This window comes from Acanthochromis polyacanthus, chromosome 3 (genome assembly GCF_021347895.1).
Source record: "Acanthochromis polyacanthus isolate Apoly-LR-REF ecotype Palm Island chromosome 3, KAUST_Apoly_ChrSc, whole genome shotgun sequence".
Classification (NCBI taxonomy): domain Eukaryota; kingdom Metazoa; phylum Chordata; class Actinopteri; family Pomacentridae; genus Acanthochromis; species Acanthochromis polyacanthus.
In genome coordinates this window covers 11,369,702-11,391,149 of record NC_067115.1, presented here as the reverse complement: position 1 = coordinate 11,391,149, position 21,448 = coordinate 11,369,702, and the positions used below count along the sequence as shown (strand labels likewise).

The window sequence follows — 21,448 nt, the reverse complement described above, 5'->3', positions numbered from 1 at the left end:
TGCAGCCTATTTGGGACTTTAAAAATAGATCAATAATGCATGTAGTGCAGATCACTGCGGTGCAAAATGGAAAAGCCAATTAAATTCTACTTAATATAATTTCTTTCCCCATGTGGATCTCGCTCTGTGATTCTTTGTGTTGTTGCTCGCCTGTATATTGACCCTGCTTTTTGTCCTGCTGCACAGAGAGCCGCTGTGGGTTTGGGTATGGTTAAAAAGAAGATTGTGAGAGGGTATGGGGGGGGACTTTGTAAAGAGAGTTAGATTTGAAGTCTTATTCGTTTGCCAATAATAAACTGTACATTATTAATAGCTCATTTTCACTGAAATACATGAGCACCCAAATAACAACTTTGAATATTCTAATATGAACCATTATTAATAAATAGCTTGTGTTTGTAAGTCCAAATAGCCTGTAGCCACTGACAGAAAAAATGAGACAACTGGCCCCTGGGCACAGACTGATAGAGGTTCCAACAAGAAATGTTAATCACAGCATAGAGAGGCTCTGGTTGAGGGGCTCCAGGGCCTCTGCCCAGTAATCCATCCATGATACCATTAAGCCAACTACCTATCATCTTGTTGGGGAGGAGGAGGGGGTCGTGCCACCAATGGCCACACCTCTGCCCATAGCTCCCCTCCTTTTCTTCTAGCATCTTATTCTTTCCCCGCTTGTCCCCCTCTCCCTGCCATCTTTATCAACACCCCATCCAACCGTCTCTTCTCCCTGCCCCACTTCCCTAAAACAGATGTCCCTCTCTTTATCATCCTTTTATTTATTTTTTTGGCCAAAAGGATGAATAAAAAAAATCTCCCCTCTGCCTGATTCTTGTTCTTCCTTTTGAACCTGGCGGTATGGAAAGCATGGGGGAACCCCCCCTACACACACACACACACACACACACACACACACACACACACACACACACACACACACACACACACACACACACACACACACACACACACACACACCACCGCCTTCCATCACCAACAGCCCTCCCAATCTCAGTGACCTGACCATCTGTGACTGAGAATCTCAGTCCTTAACTAAACCCCCGTCATACCAGTGTCTGCGGCTAGTGTGTGTTTGTGTGACGGAGGTGGGGGCAGCAGTTGGGGTAGGGGGTGTGTGTGTGTGTGTGTGTGTGTGTGTGTGTGTGTGTGTGTGTGTGTGTGTGTGTGTGCATGCATAGGGAGGGGGTGGGGTAAGCTCCACTCAAAGCTGTCGTAAACACCACTAATGCATCGCTAGACTTGGGGAATCTCGTGTGCTTGCGCATGCATTCGCCTCCTGAGCACACAGAGCCAACTAATCCCTCATAAACCTACATTTTATCGCTTACCACACCATTAGCTGAGCTGTGGCATTCTGCCTGTAGATGTCAAAACAGAGGGACTACAAGAGTCTGTGCAATTTCTTTGTTGCTCGGTGCATAGAATCCACATTTCCCTGGGCCATGTGCGAGATGAAAAGAATTATGTCCTTCCCAGCTGAGAAACAATGTATTAGTAACTGCAACCAGCCTTTTTTTTCCCTTTTTTTCCCTTCATTTTTTTTTTTTTTTTTTGTTTATGTTGCTAAAACTGTAAAACAAGATGTAAAATTAGACACTTTGAACTTCAGCTCTAGGAAATATGTTGTTCTGTTCATTTGAAGTTGACTTTGTGAGCTTTTATGAAACTAAGCAGCAATACTGACGATACTGGAAGAGTTTATTTTTAATTTACTCGACTTAAACTGATAGATGTGACTAGTGCTTGTTGCATTTCATTCTGGAAACACCTCACAGTTTTATAGCGAGAAGAGATTTTCATGGGATACTACAAATCTTCCACACGGGAGGAAACATTTCCCTCACTTTCGCAGACAAACAAGCGCTCGCAAATAGTCGGAGGCAGCAGACAGAGGCTGTGTGAGGCTGTCTGCAGTGACAGAGAGCAATCTCCTGGGGGGTTTGAGCTGGGGAGCGAGGTGACACTGTAACAGTCTCTGATCAACTCAGGAGCTGCATGGGGAAATGTGTGTGTGTGTGTTTGTGCATACACATGACCTCACCTGTCACTACCTGTCTTTGCATTTGTTTGTTTGCGAGTCAGTGCAGGTGTCACTGAGTGGGTCTGTTAGAACACATTTGTGTGGCTTTACGTGGGTGTGCGAGAGTGTGTGTGTGTGTGTGTGTGTGTGTGTTACTCTGCTTGCGACGTACAAAACGCTTCAGATGTCAGCCACTTCCTCAGAGGACTAACACTCCACACATCTCCGTGTCTGCTTCATAGCAATGAGAGCACCTTTATGCTGAAGTTTAGGTACTGTTTGCATTTTTCAAAGATTGAGCTGAAAGTTGAAAGTTAGTTGCAAAGAATATAAATATATATATATGAAGAAGTTACTTTTTTCACAGCTGATGGCTTTTTGGGATAATTTTAAATGTATTTCAGGATAAATGTTGCAATCAGCAAAGCGCTCACTTTCGTCACTGCCGCGGATGTCATCCAAACACAGCATGACTGCAAGTGACTGCAAGTAAATAACTATGTATTTTCCAGTGTGTTCTCCTGCACTTCTGTTTTCCGAGAAAATATTTGCTTTGTTCTTTTCATGCACTTGTTTTTTTTGTGACAAACTGAGCTTGCAGCATTTGTAACAATAGCTGACCAGATTACTCCCTAATTAAATGGATTGTGCCTCCAAAATGCATCATTATAGTTTGTCTCTCCCCCCCCCAACTGTATAGCATTGTTAGTCCCACGGTAAACAGAAATGGCATCCAGAGCTTTGTTTTGTTTGTAGTTGCCCTATTTTCCCAACAAAGTCAATTCCCTGTTTGAACAAAGTGCCTAAATATGCAAAGACTAAATAATCTTTTCTCAGGGAGATAGTGAAAACATCCACTTCATGGCGACCCGTGAGTCAGTCTACTTAAGACGGCAAAGACAAACACTTGAGCGAGGTGAGGCAAGGTTAAAGAAAAATCACAACAACATTCTGCAGGAAACAAAGGAAAATAAAAAATGAAATAAAATGGGAGTTTGTATTTCCATGGTGTCAGTATCTGATTTTAGCTTGACACTGGGTGGTTGTGTTTGGGATTCTTACTTAAGCTGTTTGACTCGACTGTCACAGTGAAATCAAGCAAATTCTTTTATATTTCTCGCTTTGTTTTATTTGTGGTATTTATATTTATTTTGACTTTTTTTCTTTTATTTGGCTAGGTGTCTTAATGAAAAATCAACTCTCAACCCCTAAATTTATAAATATGTCTGATGCCACAGTTTGATTTACCATTTGCCCCCATGTGGTTAATATTCATTTTTATGCTAAAATAGACTAAAATAGACCTTGGTGAGAGCGTTGATGACAAACATCTTGAGCTCTCTCTTAATCTAGTACCCAACACAAAAGATGCGTTTGCTTTTTTGTTGCTGTCTTTTCTTTTTTCCTCACACGACACACACAGGATTGCTTTGAGCTTACCAGGCCAGACAGAAATGGAAGGCAGAGTGGTGACATCCACATTATTTCATTGGCCTTATAACTATTGAATCATTTGTGAGATAGCTTGAAAACAGAAATACAATTTGGAGCAAATTAATGGAAAACAGACAATGTTACATTCTGACAATGTAAAATTTATTTCTGTATTTATTTTCAATTGCTTCAATTGTCTTAATGTGTTAGACCACACAGACAAATGTCTGTTGTGAAAAATTAAAGTTGACTGTTTAGGCCCACCAATAGTGCCTGAAAAATGACTGAAACTATTTAAGAAAAGTCATTTTCAGTGTCTACAGCAGTCATTGCAGCTCTAGTACACATGCATTCATTTACAAGATTTTTTTTCTTTTATTGAAAAGAAAAAAATAGGTATATAGTTGTCATGGAGCTGAGTAGGATGTGTGTTTCAAGAGGAATTTTCTTGCTTAAATTAGTCTAGTGACAGAGAACAGATAGAAACAGTGAACTTGATTCAATCAGAAGGCGAAGGAAATTTCTCCCAGCTCTAGAAATATTCACCAATTATCTAACGTGTAACTCCTCTTGTTTAATTTAGGGGTTAACTGATAGGTTTCTGTCAGGGTTAACACCATATATAGAATTGATGTGCATTTGCTTTGCTGCAATGCCTTTGTATACTCATGGTTTACATATGTTTAATTAAAAAAAAACTTTTCGACATTTATCCTACAGTCCAGGATAACAGTGAGCTAATTGGTTTGGGTAATAATAAATAACAGGCTGCTATTCATTATGTTTAGTCAGTTAAAAAATTCTGTGGGCAGGTCATTGTTTGGGAGCACAGAGTGGTGACTACAGATAGCAAGCGGGGTTGCATGAGAGCCAAATTGGCATATTTTTAAATTAGTTTAATTTATTGGAATACATTTTTAAAAACACTACTAATAACCGGAAAAATGCTGAATGTCGGATGCAATAATGAGCTATGCCAACTTTGAACGAGTGACTGTGCTTGGTCAGGAAATATTTGGGAGCATGAAATAAGACAGTGGCATTGATGTTGTCTTCTAACTCTGCAAGAAAGTCATTAAGCACATTTGCTAAAATGCAAAATTTTTTGCTCAAAGTTTTAGTTTTGAAAACTAAACTAGAACAGTGTTCCCCACCACGTACAAACAGTAATAAAACAAATCATCTTATGCTCAGAGCCTTGGTAGGCAAGGATATTTGCACTAGGATGAGTCCTTCTGATCTGCCACTGTGGAGTGTCCACAGAGAGACCTTCCTTATTGCTAATAATCTGAGATTGGAATGAGCCACGCAAACACACTGCAATTCCAATCGCCACTCACTCCTCCGTTGTGACGATGGAGACCAGCTGGCCATTACCATCCTACAAAATCCATATATCAATAGCCTTACCAGAACTAGCAGATTGATTTGTGCAACATGTCCAGTTGGCACAAGGAAAAGGTCACGGTTATTAGGACGTAAAAACTCTCGATGTGGAATGCTGTGACATTCAGCACTATAAAAATAAATAAATAAATAAATAAATAAGTAAATAAAATGAAGTTGATTTAGAGCCAAATGTGCATCCCTAAATGTCAACATGGCTCAAACATGTTACAGTTGATTTTATTAATGGATTTAGATTTTTGAGTCTGCTGCAGTTTAGGGCTAAGGCATTGTAGCTGTGAGCTTACTCTACAGAGGATTAATATTCCTGAATCCTGCAAGCTTAGGGAATAACTTATTGTCAGTGTTGGAAAAAGCTGCTGGATCCTGCTGTGTGTGTTTCTCCCCCAGGGGACTACCAGCTGAGGAGACTGCTATTGGACCGATAATGTTATCCTCTAAAACCCCCGTATTTGTTTGTATATTCTTTATCTACAGTATTCAGCACTTTGAATGCTAAGGTAAAGACCTACTAACCCGCAGTATTCTGTAGTCCTTTGTGTGTGAATATAGTACATGCTGTTCTTGTATTCATATACATGGTCTTCCTTGTAACATTTTTCACACTATGACATAAATGCATGTCCAAATAGACACACTTGTCTTTCTTATTTTGTTGGTTGCAGTTTTTTTGTTACTTTTCTGTAGCAAGAATGCCCTCCCATTATAGAATATTTCATGGCAAAGCACTTAAAAAGGTAGGGTTATTTGATGACATTTTAGAAATATTTAGCACTGAGTGTCTGTCAACACAGGGTTTTTTTAAATAGGTAACCCTTTCAAATATATCACATCTGTATGTGTCTGCTTGTGCACTCCTCAGTTCATCCCCCCTTTCTCTCCATGTTCTCTTGCAGAAGACCTCTGATGTTTCCTTCACCTGGGAGAATATTTCCCATCTGTTGTTCAAGACATCATGCCAGCAAGTACATACTTCAATACCCAGGAGAATCTTCGCTACAAAGAAAGAGACAAGGATCAACAATTTTGTTCTATATCTTAACTGTGAGTGTGAGAGGTAGAGCACAATGGAGAGAGTAAAAAATGAAAGCAGAAATAGAGAGAAAGGAAACGATAAGAGAATAGAGAAGAAAATGTGCAAAAGAGATCCTGCTCACTTAGTGGTTTTATTAATAATCGGTGTGCAAGAGCGGAAAAGGGAAGACAGAATGGGGTAAGCAAATTATGCTTAATGGGATTACCAGTCAATGATAGATGTGGCATGAATAAGAAAAAAACTAAACAAAACTGCATGTTAGTTAAGTATGAAAAAGCTGGGATGTACAGAAGAAGCAGAAACAACATATTTTATGCATACACGGTATCTACATAAATATCAGTTCACTTCTGGCAGGACATCAGACGACTCAGGCAGGGGAGGTAGGGCCTTTGCAAGGCTGTTCTCAGCAGGAAAAGAGAATTATTCTCATGGCCTACCTATGGACTGGCAGATGGGGTGGTAGATCATATCTTTAAAAAGGGAGATTGGACAGTATGTTCCAACTGTCACGGATTCGCACTGCGCAGCTTCTCTCAGAAAGCATATTGACACAGAAAAGAAGAATCAAACACATCGCAAACCTCAAGCTCAGACGGAGCAATTCCGATTCCTCCCTGGTTATGGGACAGTGTGCTAAAGTAGAATGGGCAGATTTTGGCCCAGTCCTTCTGCTTTTCTTTTCTGGGACAAACAAAGGATGCCAGTGGCCTGTTCTGTGAGCAATTCAGTCCACATATTCAAGAGGGGTTCTTCAGGCTGTTTGAGATATTTCATTTAGCGTCAAAATCTTAAGGCCAAGAAAGACAGAAACGGAGTGATGTGGTTCTGACCATGATCCTCTGTAAACTATGTGGTTGTCTGCAGCAAATTGTTAAGCAAATCGGATGAAGGTCAGTACCTTCAAGGCCATGTCAGAAAATGGTGGTTTCTGCCCAAGTGAAGGCATTCATGCAGTCTAGAGTTGTTCACAAGTGATTGCAGGGCTGCGGTCACATGGCTTTTGTACCAAACTGCCGCAGCAAGCTGACATAAAAGTGAAGGTAAACATCTTTATGTATTGTCAAGATACATTCTAACCTCCAACCCTACAAGTGGCTGAATTGATTCCTTTTACATGGTATGTTGGGCCAGATGCTTCAACACTGAACTCAGAAGATTCACAGCTTCAGTGCATTGAAAGAGACTGGAGTGGTTGAGACCTCCGGTCAGAATATCTCCAGGATCGAGGAGGCCCATAATTGGGATCAGACCAATGTGGCAAACTGAGCACAAACTAAAAGGATCACTTAGCCTACCTGACCTGAAAATACCTCCAGAACGTCGAAGGAGAACTGGAAGATGTGACCAGTGGGAGGGCAGTACCTTATGCATGTATATATCGTATACATCTTATACTTATCTTATAGACTCCATTGGATATAATCAACTGGTACCTATGTATAGAGGACCTGTTGGTTGGACCAGTGGATATTTTTTTTATTATCTGTCTTATATCTTCCATAACAGCAGTTTTTAATTTCAGTCTGAGCTGTGCTATCACACTGAGCAGCATTAATTTTAGACGAATGGAAAACATCATGTTATCAGGACTTTTAGCCTTTGTGCAAATAACCCTTTTAATTAAGACTGTTCAGTTGTGCTCCAAGCTCATATTTGCAAAGGGATGGGGGTGGGAGTGAAATAGACTACACAGACAGAACAAGAGAGAATTAAAGAGAAAGAGAGAGAGAGAGAGAGAGAGAGAGAGAGAGAGAGAAAGAGAGAGAGAGAGAGAGAGAGAAAGAGAGAGAGAGAGAGAGAGAGGAAAAAAAGAGAAAAAGCAAACAAACAAACAAAAAATAAGCGAATTGGATGAGACCAGACCAAGCAGTGCTATAAGGCACGAGGATCTGTTGCCAAAAATATCAAACAGCAGTGGCACAAAAATTTAAATATATATATATATATATATATATATATATGGCATGCCGTTTAGGAAATTATATATATAATGAAAGTCGATATATATATAATGAAACTTGATATATATATAATGAAACTTGATATATATATAATGAAACTTGATATATATATATATATATATATCGACTTTCATTATATATATATCGACTTTCATTATATATATATCAAGTTTCATTATATATATATCAACTTTCATTATATATATATCAAGTTTCATTATATATATATCAACTTTCATTATATATATATCGACTTTCATTATATATATATCAACTTTCATTATATATATATATCGACTTTCATTATATATATATCAACTTTCATTATATATATATCAACTTTCATTATATATATATCAACTTTCATTATATATATATCAACTTTCATTATATATATATCAACTTTCATTATATATATATATATATCGACTTTCATTATATATATATCAACTTTCATTATATATATATCAAATCTTTTTTTCCTACCGAGCCCCGGAAGGGACATGTCCGTATGGCGAAGCGACAATGAAGGACACTCACCCGGACGAGAATTTTATTGAGTTTTATTTTGAAATCGGCCTGAAATACACAGACATTCAAGCAGTGCGATGCGCTAAGAGTCTGCCATGCAGACCAGCGATCCTGATAATGGTAAGTTTTATTTCTCCAACATCCTGCTGTTATCCTACTATGAATACGCTAGCTACAACAGTCCCACATCAGTATTATGAACGTTCCGCCAGCTAACGCGGTCCGGACACCGGATCACTGATTAGAGGTTGGCGTTGAACTATTGTTTGCCAGCCAGTTAGCCGCTGGTAAGCTAACAAGCTATGAAACAACTCCTTATAAAACCGGAGGAAAGCAGCAGCAATATTTCAGTCCAAGACCTGTATTCAGAACCTCCCACGCTGTTACACAATGACCCATTAATCATATTACTGAACTATATGGTTATCATTGAAATTTCCCTTGAAGAACCAGTGAACTCTTTGCGAACACATTTTAATTTATGTGTTGATTATGTTTCGTATCAGTAATACATGTCTAAAAAACTGATTCAAATGATCAAGTTAACACAATGAAGTAAAGAGTACTGGTAATTGCAGCTATTTTCATAATTTCAAGGTAAAATTCTGATGTGTGATTTTCTAGCTTTGCAGATGTGGAAATCCAATGCACTGATTTCTTATACACAGATGCTTTTGGTGTTTTTTGTTGTAAAATAAAACAAGGCATTTATCACTGTTGGAAATGATTACAGGTATTATTTGTAACACTTTCTAACATTGTATGGACAAAGCAATAAATCAGTTAATGGATAAAATCATTTGTATTACAGATGCTATCAACAGCATGTCTTGTTCATTTTATTGAGTTGTCGGCCTTGGATGATGAGGTCCAGTTACCAGGAGCACTAGTCTGCAGCTTACTGGTTCCGTCCTGCAGCTCCTCCACGCTGTCCTCCTCTCTACAGACCAAATCAAGTAAGATCTGTTTAGACTATGCAGACATCAACATGATCAGTATGTTATCTTTTGACCCATCCTAAAATCACAAAATAGAACATTTACTTTAAGTTAACTGTGTTTATGAAAATAGAAAATAATTACTGACAACTAGTACTTTTTGGTGCTTTTATGCAGGAAAAGGGAACCAGGAAGCTGCTGTGGATCCTCTGCAGTATCTGGAGAGGTCAGAGGAACGGTTCTTGGAACAGATCGGAAGACACCAAGACGTGACCTCTGCCATTCTCCAGAACATCCAGAAGATGAATGAAAACCTTGGTTGCACTGATGGGACGCATGGTGTCGGTGCTGGAGCAACTGTCCCAGAATTAAACTGCATTGTTGACTATTGGCTTTTCTAGAAAATAAATCTTTTTTAGTACTTCACCTGTTTTGTACTTTACCCATGCACTTTGGGTGAATAAACAGAAATTTGTGATGAGATGCAAATTTTGTCTATCATCTACAGAGACTTTATTCAGTGTTCAGTGCACACTTTTGTTACACACATTTTGACAGATAAGCAGTTGTGCTTTTCAAGCAGATTTTAGTCAGAAACATCAGTAGCATATGTTTTTTTTTACTGTTACACCAAGCTAGGTAGATAAACTGCACTACTGCAGCAGATATATTATTGAAATGTGCTTCTATTATGTGTCTACATACACTGCTCACAAATAGTTATTCAACTTTTGGGTGAAATTGATGGAAAATATAAAAAGTGCATGCTGTAGTGATATATCATAAAAGTAGGGTATTTAACTAGAAACATGCAATAGTGATTTCCTCATCTCAAAAAAATGTATTGAATCAAAAGCTAACAACAGTGGAGGGTATGTCACAATAAAAAATGTCTCAGTTTGGACAGAACAGCAGCCTTCAGCTGAAATCCAGTACAACTGTGTCCCACCAGTGGCGTGATCATGGATGTGTCCAGGCAGTAGCTGACCTCTGCCTCGTAATTAGCCTTAAGACCAGCTATAAAGATAAACATAGATATTATCATTATCATCAACATATGGTGCATGTGTTTAACCTTTAAGCTATGTAGGGATGCAAATGTAGTCGAAGCTAAGTAGCTAAGCTAATGCTAACACGTTCAGTGTTCAGAATCAAAACATCTCTAAAAATTACCTGTTTTCTCAAACGTAGTCGCCGTTCCCTGTGACAACCATGAAGACAGATAGATAATCACAGAAGAGCTCATCTGAAGAGCAAATGTCCAATAAGGTTCCTGTTTTTGTTTGCCATGTCCTTCCAGGGCTCAGTAGGAAAAAGTCTGAATATATGGAATGAAACTTTGAATAGATGGAATGAAAATCTGAACATTCTATATTCCGACTTTCATTATATATATATATATCAACTTTCATTATATATATATCAACTTTCATTATATATATATCGACTTTCATTATATATATATATATATCAAGTTTCATTATATATATATCAAGTTTCATTATATATATATCAAGTTTCATTATATATATATCGACTTTCATTATATATATATCAACTTTCATTATATATATATATATCAAGTTTCATTATATATATATCGACTTTCATTATATATATATCAAGTTTCATTATATATATATATCAAGTTTCATTATATATATATCGACTTTCATTATATATATATCAAATTTCATTATATATATATCAAGTTTCATTATATATATATCGACTTTCATTATATATATATCGAGTTTCATTATATATATATCAAGTTTCATTATATATATATCGACTTTCATTATATATATAATTTCCTAAACGGCATGCCATATATATATATATATATATATATATATATTATATATATATATATACACATATATATATATAAAACAAGTCAAGTTGAAAATGTAAACACTAAAATTAAGTTACAACATGAAGTTACTACACCATCTGGTCAACTGGAGTCAGCAGGATGAAACAGCCATGAGAGCTGGTTGATCTTCAAACAAACAGCATCCATAAGTTATGCATTAAAATTTAACCTGAAGATTGAGCCAAAATGCATGTAGTGAACAGACTACCGCACTGCTGCTTAACCTAAAACTAGAACGTAATGTGTACTTGGCAAACATCGGCTATGAGCATTTAATGTGTTGAGAGGGGGGAAGGAGACAGACCTCCGAGAAAACTAGCTACAGATAATCTAGTGCAGAATACAGTGCATGGACAATTATGAGGCGAACTGTATTCCTTTCGATTTACTTCATTGTTGAACAGAAGCTCTCAGTCAATCCAAAATGCTACTGAATGTCAAACCTGAATGTTTAATAAAGGCAAAGTGAGTTTTGTCTTTCTCAGGGGTATACTGTATATACACGACTGCAATGGTCCACAGGATCATTAGCTAAGTCACAAAAATGTATATTTTACCCAACATTCTTGAATATTCAACTTTTTTGTAGTAAGTGCAAGAATTAAGAAGCTGAAAACAACTTTTACAGCACATTTTTGTCCTTACAAAAATAATAAAGTGACCAATACAGTCACCCATCTTTTCAAAAAAAACTTCCACATGCCTTCCATCTATGCAGTCTGTCTGTTTAATGGATCTCAACTATTGCTTTTGCACAATTAACACAACTTCCAAAATGCTCTCAAAATATAAACTGGCTGCCCTTTCTGTGAATCTCAAAATATTTGAAATAACCTACAAGTTCTAAATGCTGTATCAGTGTGGTGGAAGGGAATCAGTTCAATATTCAGTCATCTTTGAGGCCTTTGCTGACCAGCCAATCAGTGGAGTAGTTTGCCCCTGAACAAAGATCACGCAGTTCTTGAATGTCTCACACTTCTTCCTGTATTGCCATGTAAAGACATTATCCTCCAGATCCTGACAGTAGGTTTGAGTTGATTTTAAGTCTTCACCCCGAGAAGATCCAACTTTCCCGGTCTTAAAGATAGCAACCCATATCACTTCCTTTCTGGTGTGTGGCTTAGGGTGGTGCCATTAGTGTCCATTAGAAATCCAAAAACACATCTATCTGGTTCATCAGAAGTCACTCTCATTCCACCTGCACAGAAAACTTTGCCAATTCTGTTCCCATGTGTTTTCTGACCTGATCTTGATGCTTTAACATGCGATTCTTATTCAGTAGTATAAGTGTTTGTGATTAAGGCTTCTTTACTTCGGTGTGTCTGAGCACATGACACCTCAGGCAGTTCCTGAATTTAGTGTCACTGGAGGAATATGGTATCTTGGTAGCTTCACACTTAATTATTTCCATACCTTCATAGTTTCTATTTTTCTGTGTTTCAGTGTCAGTTCAATATCTTCCTGGGTTCATTTTACCTGAAGCTGCCCGGTGATTATGCACACCTGAACATAAGGTGTTAAGCACTCCCTCATTACACAAATCCATGTCACCTGAAAATGATTCACTCCAAAAAGCATCCAGTTTAACAGTTGAGCATGTAGTGTAAATATGGTGACAAATAAAGCTCACAGATGTTTAAAAAAATGCCTCAAGCAACGCATCCACTGTTTAACCCTCCACCACGACTTGGACAAACGGACATTCAAAACTTTAGCTTTGTTTTGTCTGTTTGAAGAAGCAGGTTTACTCTGGTATCTCAGCACCTTTGCTGATTAAAACTGAACAGGTAACTTTAAAGGCTGATATCCCTGTAAATCCAGATAAGCCACCTGGATTAATGCAAGGAGCCTCTTCTTTGTCACGTAAGCTGACTGAGCCAAAGCTCAGATATTATAGTACTAATGAGCAAAGCTCTTCTTTGTGAAGAGAGTGGCACAAACACTTTATATGTCATGAAATAATACAACTGCACAAAAGTCATCATTGCATCAGTCATACCGAGGGGCAGCGGTGGACAGTAAACACAGAAATGCGGTAAATGGAAGAAGTGTACCCTCGAACTCCAAAGTAAAAATCCACACTCGCAGGAGTCATAATGGTAAGCACTCTGCACTTTATGGTGCTTTTCAACTTTAGAAGCGTTCGAACCTAGAGAGCCTTTTACCTAGTAATGGCGGCAGAGCTGCCATGCAAGGAGCTGACCTGCCATGTGGAGACGTTACAGGTTCAATGTCTTGCCTAAGGATTCTTCAGCAATCGAAAACTTGTGGGATCCAACAACCAACCCCGTTATTTATGGCCAACACACTCTACCAGATGACCCACAATCGCCCACAGATGCCTACAGCTGCACTCTTGTCACAAACAGTCACCGGTCACTGGTCAACTTTCTGAATGCAGCGGGTTACTGAAAGAACTATTTCAAGCAATTGCAGACCCAACAACAATATGTTGTTATAGACAGTATGTAATATACAAGACTGTTGCAGCCTTGGCAGGGCTTCAAAAGCAGTTGTGTTTAATGGTAATGACAAAAAACTGTGTCAGATGTGAAGGACGTCACGCATAGTAGTAATTATCACCAACCTCTGCAAGTCCTCTCAGCTCCAATGAGTATTTCAGCATTTTCCAGTCCCCTGTTTTCATTTTATAGCCCAAAGGTTTCCAGTTTTGGTCGAGACCCACTCCTCCCATGAGCCTAGTTTCTAACTATCGCCAGAAGCCATTTAAAGTTAAAATATCTCTCTGGTAGACTATTCTATATTACCTGTCCAGAACCAAACAGAAAACAAAGTTAGCAGCTTGCTGGTGAATGCAGTGTAGCATTCAGTTGCTAAAAGTGTTGCCTATTTCCTATAGCAGCTGTGAAGACCAAAACAGAATTAAAGAGTGAATTGAAGAGAAGAACGTGTTTGCTGGTTGCACTGCCCCAAAGAGGGCAAAAACATGAGGAAAATTAAAATTAAGCTCTCTTGTTTTTCTGTGCCGTCACTGTAATTTTCTCTCCTTCATTTCCTTATCTCCTTAAATCACCATTTATAACTTCAAATTATCCTCTATTTCCCTTTTATGCCCGTCTAAATAACTTTGAATTGCAATTGTGTATGCAATGTGTTAAACAAATAAATATGCTTTGCTGCCTTGCTTTGTCAAGATTGGATTTCATTTGCTTTCCAAATGGTAGATATTTCACAGACTAAAATTGATATTTTCAAATGCAGACGACAGGGTGGCTGACTTTTATTTGACGCTTTGGGAGCTACTTTCAGAGTCCATTAGAAACAACTCAATCCGCATTCGGTGTGATGAAATTATCTTATTTCCATATGAAGCTAAAGCACTTCCAGCTTAAACACACACAAAGCCCACATACACAGATACTCATAATGCATCGGCAGGAGTTAGTAGCAGTGTTGGGTGACATGACAGGGGCTCGCTCTATCAGAATAATTGTGTGGCACAGTGAAATGTGCTAATAGCAGGGGTGGAGTGAGGGAAGCAGCCGCTTTTTAAAGAAATGCAAGCCTTTAAAATACGTTTAGGTCAGGGAGCAGAATTGGTTGTGGCTGCCCTACTGTTTTCCAATATGAGGCTCATAGGGAGACCCACACAGAAGGCTTTTGAATCAAATCAATTGTTTGCTTTGTGAAAAAGCGAACAGCATGTTTTTGGATTATTTCCAGACACACTAACAAACACTGTCTATTCAGACCTTTCTTACATGACATTTTATTACACTGAATAATGATTAAAATGTATTTATACTCCTACGTTTTCCAACATGCCTGAATGGATCTTAAGTGATTAACATACAAAAAAAAATGAACGTAGCTGAAAACAGTGTCACAGCAAAGGAAAAACCGTACAGCTGCAGATGGAAAGTGACAGGATCAAACTTGCTGCAAAAAGGCACTTTTATACTATTTGCCACAGATTATCCTGGTTTAACATTGTGGATGAATGACTGAAATCTTCCACCGTAAATATGATTACCACTGGCCTTTATAAGATTTGTACACAGATTTTAATTAGATCCATCAACAGTGTGAGTGCTGTGTCTGATAAATTGGGTCATTCTTGTAAAGCAGGCCTTCTTGCTTGTGGAGGATTCACCCTGAGGAGGAATGTGCACAGCTGCTACTGAGACAAGAAGGAAGAATCAGGAAAGCTGAGAGGGAGAGCAGTGAGTGGACTAGACGGCAAATCGTGGTAGTTTGGTTTGTAAATGTAGATTTCTGAAGACGGTGTTTTACATTTTTTTTCTGAGAAAAATCTATGCTGTGGTGCAAATCAAAGCTCTTTTCTGCACCTTCACTCTGACATCTGTTCGGTTATTTACTACACTTGGTGATATATTTCTTTATTTTAGTCAATGCATGAGCAAATATTTTCTTCTTATAAAAGTTTCTAGTGGCCATTTTTAAAGAGTGTAAAATAATAATAAAAAATGGTGGCACTGTCTCAGTGAGGAGTGAAAATGACAGTGAGGTCTTTCTTTAAGGTTTGGGGAGAGTTCATTTTGAGTTCCACATTCTGTTTCAGTTAAGGACTGAGGAGTCAGTGCAGCCACGGTGCCTCTTTTCAATGACACCCATGATTCTCAATTCTGCTGAACTGAAACTTATTCACAATGGTTCGCCATAAGTGCTAGTCTGTCGGAGCAGAAGTAGCTGCATGTGAACTTATTGCATCCATTTCTTTCTTTCTGTGTGTGTGTGTGTGTGTGTGTGTGTGTGTGTGTGTGTGTGTGTGTATACAGTATATGTGCTCCACTGAGGCCTCTCCTTCTTGTCGTTCACAGAGCCACTAATCAGTTTCTCTCTTTTCCAAGCCTTCATCTTCATCCCTCTGAATGCATACATGTGTGTGTCGGTGCATGTGCATAGAGCCATCTCCCTTAGACAGCTGCTACTGAATAAACATCGTTTACTTCCTAATCGAGCAGGGCGAGCACTGAGGGCCTGAACTCTCCCAGTTACCACATGCACAAGCTCAGAGACACACATGCATAACACTGCACACGAACTTAGATTTTAAAAAAAAAGTATACAGGTATCAGCCTTATTAGCTGTTATCATATCCATATAGTCCATATGCATCCATTAGACATCAAAGTGCTTTTGTTTATGCAGCAATCACGAATGGAGCATGTCTGCAAGGTAATTTCATAAAATGTAGAAATGGCACTCCACCCTTGAATATGCAGCACTCTAATTTAATATTATTATTATTATTTCTTTATCCATTGAGGCACACGCGGTCACACTTTAAGACACAAACACATAAATTGGCACACGCATGCATAAATACACACATCCTGGCCAGCATTGGGGGGGCGAGGATGCACTTGGTTCTCCTGCAGGAACAGATGGCCTGAACTCTGGAGGGATGATCACAGGGAGGATGGAGGTCAGGAACCAGCGAGGGAGGGAGGGAAGGAGGAGGAGGGAAGGGGAGAGGACGGGTGGGAGCAACGGAAGCTGGAAGGAATGATCCAAGCGGGCTGAATGGCAGGAAAGGAGTCGTAAGTGGGTTTGAATTGAGGAGGGATATTTGGAAAAGGGAATTAAAAGAAAAAGAAAAGAAAAAAAGAGTCTTCAGAGGGAATGGTGTTGAGAGGTCTGCAGGCAGGCAGGAGAGGTGAGGAAAGTGGAGCTGTAGAGCCAGAGAATGGGAAAAAAGAGAATTACAGATCTAATTGCAGGGAGATTGGGGAAGTGGATGGGAAACGAGGAATCTTTGTGGTAGATGGGAGATGTGGAAGGTGCGGAGAGGAAAAGAAGGATGATGGAGAGAAAAGGTACAAGGAAGGATGGAAAGATTGAACAGTGGGCAAAGGTCAAGGCTGCAGGATGAATGAGAAGGACTGACATGTGCACAGATTAAAGTGAACGGCAAATGAGTTATCTGGAGATGAAGAAGGAGATGGAAGAAATGACTGGACAACATAAAGAGATGAGGTAAAAAAGGATGTAAGACTGATAGAGTATGAATGGCAGAAGTCATTCTAGTGGGACAAGGTGATAGTATAGGGGTCACATGAGCTAACACATGAATGATAATGTTGGTAAAGCTGAAGGGGTTGACAGAGAATCAATGGAACTGACAGAAATGTAGTGAAAAATCCATTACTCCGTAACACTTCATTCACGTGTTGTTTATCCTTCCTCAAAACTGACACGATTTAGCAGGCGAGTCAAAGCTTAACTGAATACATCAATAAATAATGCTGCTAAATAATTCAAGTGAAGTGTAAAAATAAAATATTTGCCTTTAACCTCCAATCGGTTGAATTTTTTTTTTCCGTCTCCCAGAATCAGTTGGTCTACCACATTCGGGCTCTATGCATTCTACTCTTCTATTCATCTTTCACTAGCTAATTAAAATGCTCAACTGCCTCGTTTAGGCCTTGGCACACATTCAGCCATATCATTCACCTATTTCTCCAAACATTTCCCTTTTTCCTCACTACATTTCCGGTTATTCTAATGCTAACTGAACAGTGGGATGGGCTTGTGCGTACATGGACAGAGTTGGATCCGTGCCATACAGCAGAGTATCCAGATGGACTTGTCCCAACCCAGTCTTTCTTCTTAGAGAATTAGAATCTATGTGCGTGGAATGAGTCACACTGATGATAAAATAAATAACGCCATATGTAAGATGGTCGACTGCAAATGTTTTGGTTGCAAAGTGTGATACAGATCCAATTTACCTCAAAGTTTGCCATAACCAGTCATAAAGTGGCTAGGTAGGCACAAATACAATGTAAGTTATTCAGATGTTGTGTGTCATGTTTGCTGCACCAGAAAAAGGGACGGAAAATTCGACCTCCTGCAGTTGGTCTCTGCCTCTCCTCATCACTGCACAGTTGTTCCAGTCAGTAAAGAGTAGTTATCAGCCACTAGTCACGCCAGAGTAAAGACACTTATCCGAAAGCCAGAGGTCCACCCAACATTAGTTAGGAGTTTGGATCTGGAAAGGTAACACGAGGTTCCTTAGATATTTGCTAATAACTTAATTGAAGAGTTGGGGTTTGAGATAGAAAGCTTTGTGTAAGAACAGAAAAACATAATTCAACATTAGTTACTCCAATGCATCAGTTTTGGACAAAGAAGCAGAGGTGTGCATGATGCTGATAATTTAAAACCTCTGAATTTTTTCTGCTCAAGAATTCAACCAGTCTTGTTCTCTGCAGGGACTGGCTAATGATCAGAAGATTTCAGGTATGATTCCTGGCTGGCTTGACTTTTGTAGGGCAGTAGTGGCTTGACGGTTGAGGCTCTGTGTTACTAATGAGAAGGTCGGGGGTTCAAGCCCGTGTACTGCTAAGCCGAGACTGCTGGGCTCTTGAACAAGGCCCTTTACCCATCTGCTCCAGAGGCACGTTATCATGACTGACCCTGCACTCCGACCCTGACTGGGATAAGTGAAAAGAGAATTTCATGGTGCTGTAATGTATGTGTGACAGTAAAGGTTTCTTCTTCAACCACAGCCAATTTAGGCTGTTTTTGTTGAGGTCAAGACAGATATCAATTTCTTACTGAGAAACTGGATATATCCCGTCCAGTTAGAGGACATAAAAATATGGTTGTCTTTACAAATCTATAAAACCCATGTTGAATGTTCTGTTCAGATCCATACTGCCTATAGCTCCAGACTATAGCACAGACCAACAGAGAGAACAGGAAAAGCTACATTTAGACTGTCAATAGCGCAGACAATGTAGGCTTTGTATACCTATACACACACACACACACACACACACACAATTCACATTTGTCCAAATATGTGCTTGTGGTTCTACAAGTATTTTTAAAAAATGTGGCAGAAGAAAATCAGTTTGAGTTTCAGTGCAAATAATGTTAATCACCAATACGCTGAAGGCCATACTGCTAACATTATTGGAAAATCTCCTGCAATAGTCATGCATTTCAGCTGGCAAGCTAATACTACTTGAAAGTTCACCATCTTTAAATGCATGGCTCTTCATAGACATAGTATTTAGTAGTATTTTTGTCTTGCCTTGTCCTAAGCTTTTCAGAGTATTTGATAATTTTGCATAACTGCAAAAGAATCAATAAATTGTCTTTTCCAACTAATTTTCCTGTAGTTTTTGCCACTTTAACAGGGTATTTTGCTTAATCCCTATTCAGTTCCTCCACACCGCACTGGGATCAGCCTACCTCTTCCCCTTGATTATCCATAATCTGAAACCTGAGTATATTTTATGACTGTTTTACTTGAATCAAGCAGAAAAGCAATAGGCAGACCGTAGCAGGAAACTTGTGAGCAAAGCACCAAATTGACTATTAGAACCTGAGATGTTTTACAATAATTGTTCTGTCACAGCTGTTTAAAGACGTGTAACTGCAGCAGGAATGCTGAAAAAGGTTGCTTTAATTCACTTTTTTGGGTGGGGGAATTGACTGTTAACAGGCCCTGTGGTGTTTTTGGAGAGCAGCACTTTCTGCAAAGTGAGGTGTATGTACACCAACAGAGAAGTGTGTGTGTGTGTGTGTGTGTGTGTGTGTGTGTGTGTGTGTGTGTGTGTGTGTGTGTGTGTGTGTGTGTGTGTGTGTGTGTGTGTGTGTGTGTGTGTGTGTGTGTCTGTTCCAGTCACATTTTTGGGGTTGAGTGGTGGGTCACAGTCTTGTGCGCATTGCAGACAGGCCGAGCTACTACCTCACTCACCCACCATTTCAGCAGCAGCACTCACTTCCTCTGTCTATCCGTCTCTCTCTCTTCTCTCTCTAATCATGGCCTTAGGGCCCGATGAGCGGACGACTGAGGTTAACGCTCCCCGGAGGAAAGCAGCAATTGTAAATGAGGCAGAGGTGAAGATGAGCGGGTGAAACAGGCAGATAAAAGAGATGAGGGATGAGGCGGACGTGTGGCGAGAACGCCTTAAAAGAGACTGACATATGAGAGAGAAAAAGAGGGAAAGAGAGAGAACCTGAGAATTCCAATTTGAGTCAGCTATGATCTTTTTTTTCCCTCGTTGCTTCCTTATCTTTCCTGGTCCGGCATTTCACCCGACTACTCATTATTCTGATCATTACCAACGATTGCTGCACATGCAAAGTTGCTATCTGTTCTCACTTTCAAATGAATGGACACATAGATTTGAGGTCACAATTTGATGTGAGACCAAAGAAATGATGGATAAATTTATTTCTTTTTTGGTCTTTGCATATGCGTAGGTGTACCGGTTTAGAGTACATGTTAATACGGCGGCAGAAGTGTAGATGTGAGCAATTGATTACGCACGGCCAGCATACCCTGCAACAATTAGGTGATTTGCTGTTCAAAAGTTTCAGATTTAACCAGAAATATGGTGGGAAATCCTTTTTTTGACTTCTTGTTTCAACAGTGTTTCATTGTCTGTGTCCTTCAAAATGCATTGAGAACCTTCTTTAGTTTGAAATGTAGTTATTTAAACGTCCATTAAGCACAGATTTGAGATTCTGGAGGTCAAAACATGTCTATCAGTTTTTAAACTGAGCTTAATTTGGGTGAAATTTGGAGATTTTTTTTTTACATGTCTGAATATATATAGACACACATACATTATGACTATTTTGTAATGGTAATATCTCAGTGGCTTAATGGTGTTCTTATCACATTTTACCACTGGTTGTGTAATATGTAATGCAAGGAGCAATTTATGTAGTTTGGGGCTGTGATTTGCTACTGAGGGACCAATATATGTGCAATACTTAGGTCCATGACGGAATTGCCCACAAGGACAATGAAGACTAATTTCACAACCAAATTTGCTGCATTCTCATTTGTCTAAATGAAGTTTGATCAGTTCTTAGAGGGAGTGGAATTTGTTACATTTCAAATTAGAGCAGACCTTGCATGTTAGAAACACAGGAATATTGTGGAAACAATCTAATTACATGAAGCTAGATGTCTAAAGACTGAATACACTTTTCTAGCTGAGAGGAAGGGATTTTAAAATTAACAGTGTTCTTGTCAGTAGCTCATTATGTCCAGAGCATGTATGTACTGGTGTAATTAGCTGCATTTCCTGTTTTTTGGCAAGCTCACTAATTGTCAAGTAATTTAAATTCAGTTAGGAGCAACTTCCTTGTTTTTTAAAGAGATGTGAAAGTTGGTTTTTGTCTTATTTATTATTGTTTTATTTGTTGATTTTTGTCATAAAGATATGCTAAAATCAACATACAGACCGATCTAGAATACAGTTTAACGTA

General features: G+C 38.9%; 1 long non-coding RNA gene across 1 annotated transcript; it reads left to right on the top strand.

Annotated features, from left to right (window-relative positions):
* The first annotated feature begins 8,321 nt into the window (after positions 1–8,321).
* LOC127533062 (uncharacterized) lies at positions 8,322–9,774 on the top strand. Its single transcript, XR_007940634.1, has 3 exons — positions 8,322–8,530; positions 9,258–9,366; positions 9,526–9,774. It is a non-coding gene; the product is annotated as an uncharacterized LOC127533062 (long non-coding RNA).
* Positions 9,775–21,448: the final 11,674 nt, after the last annotated feature.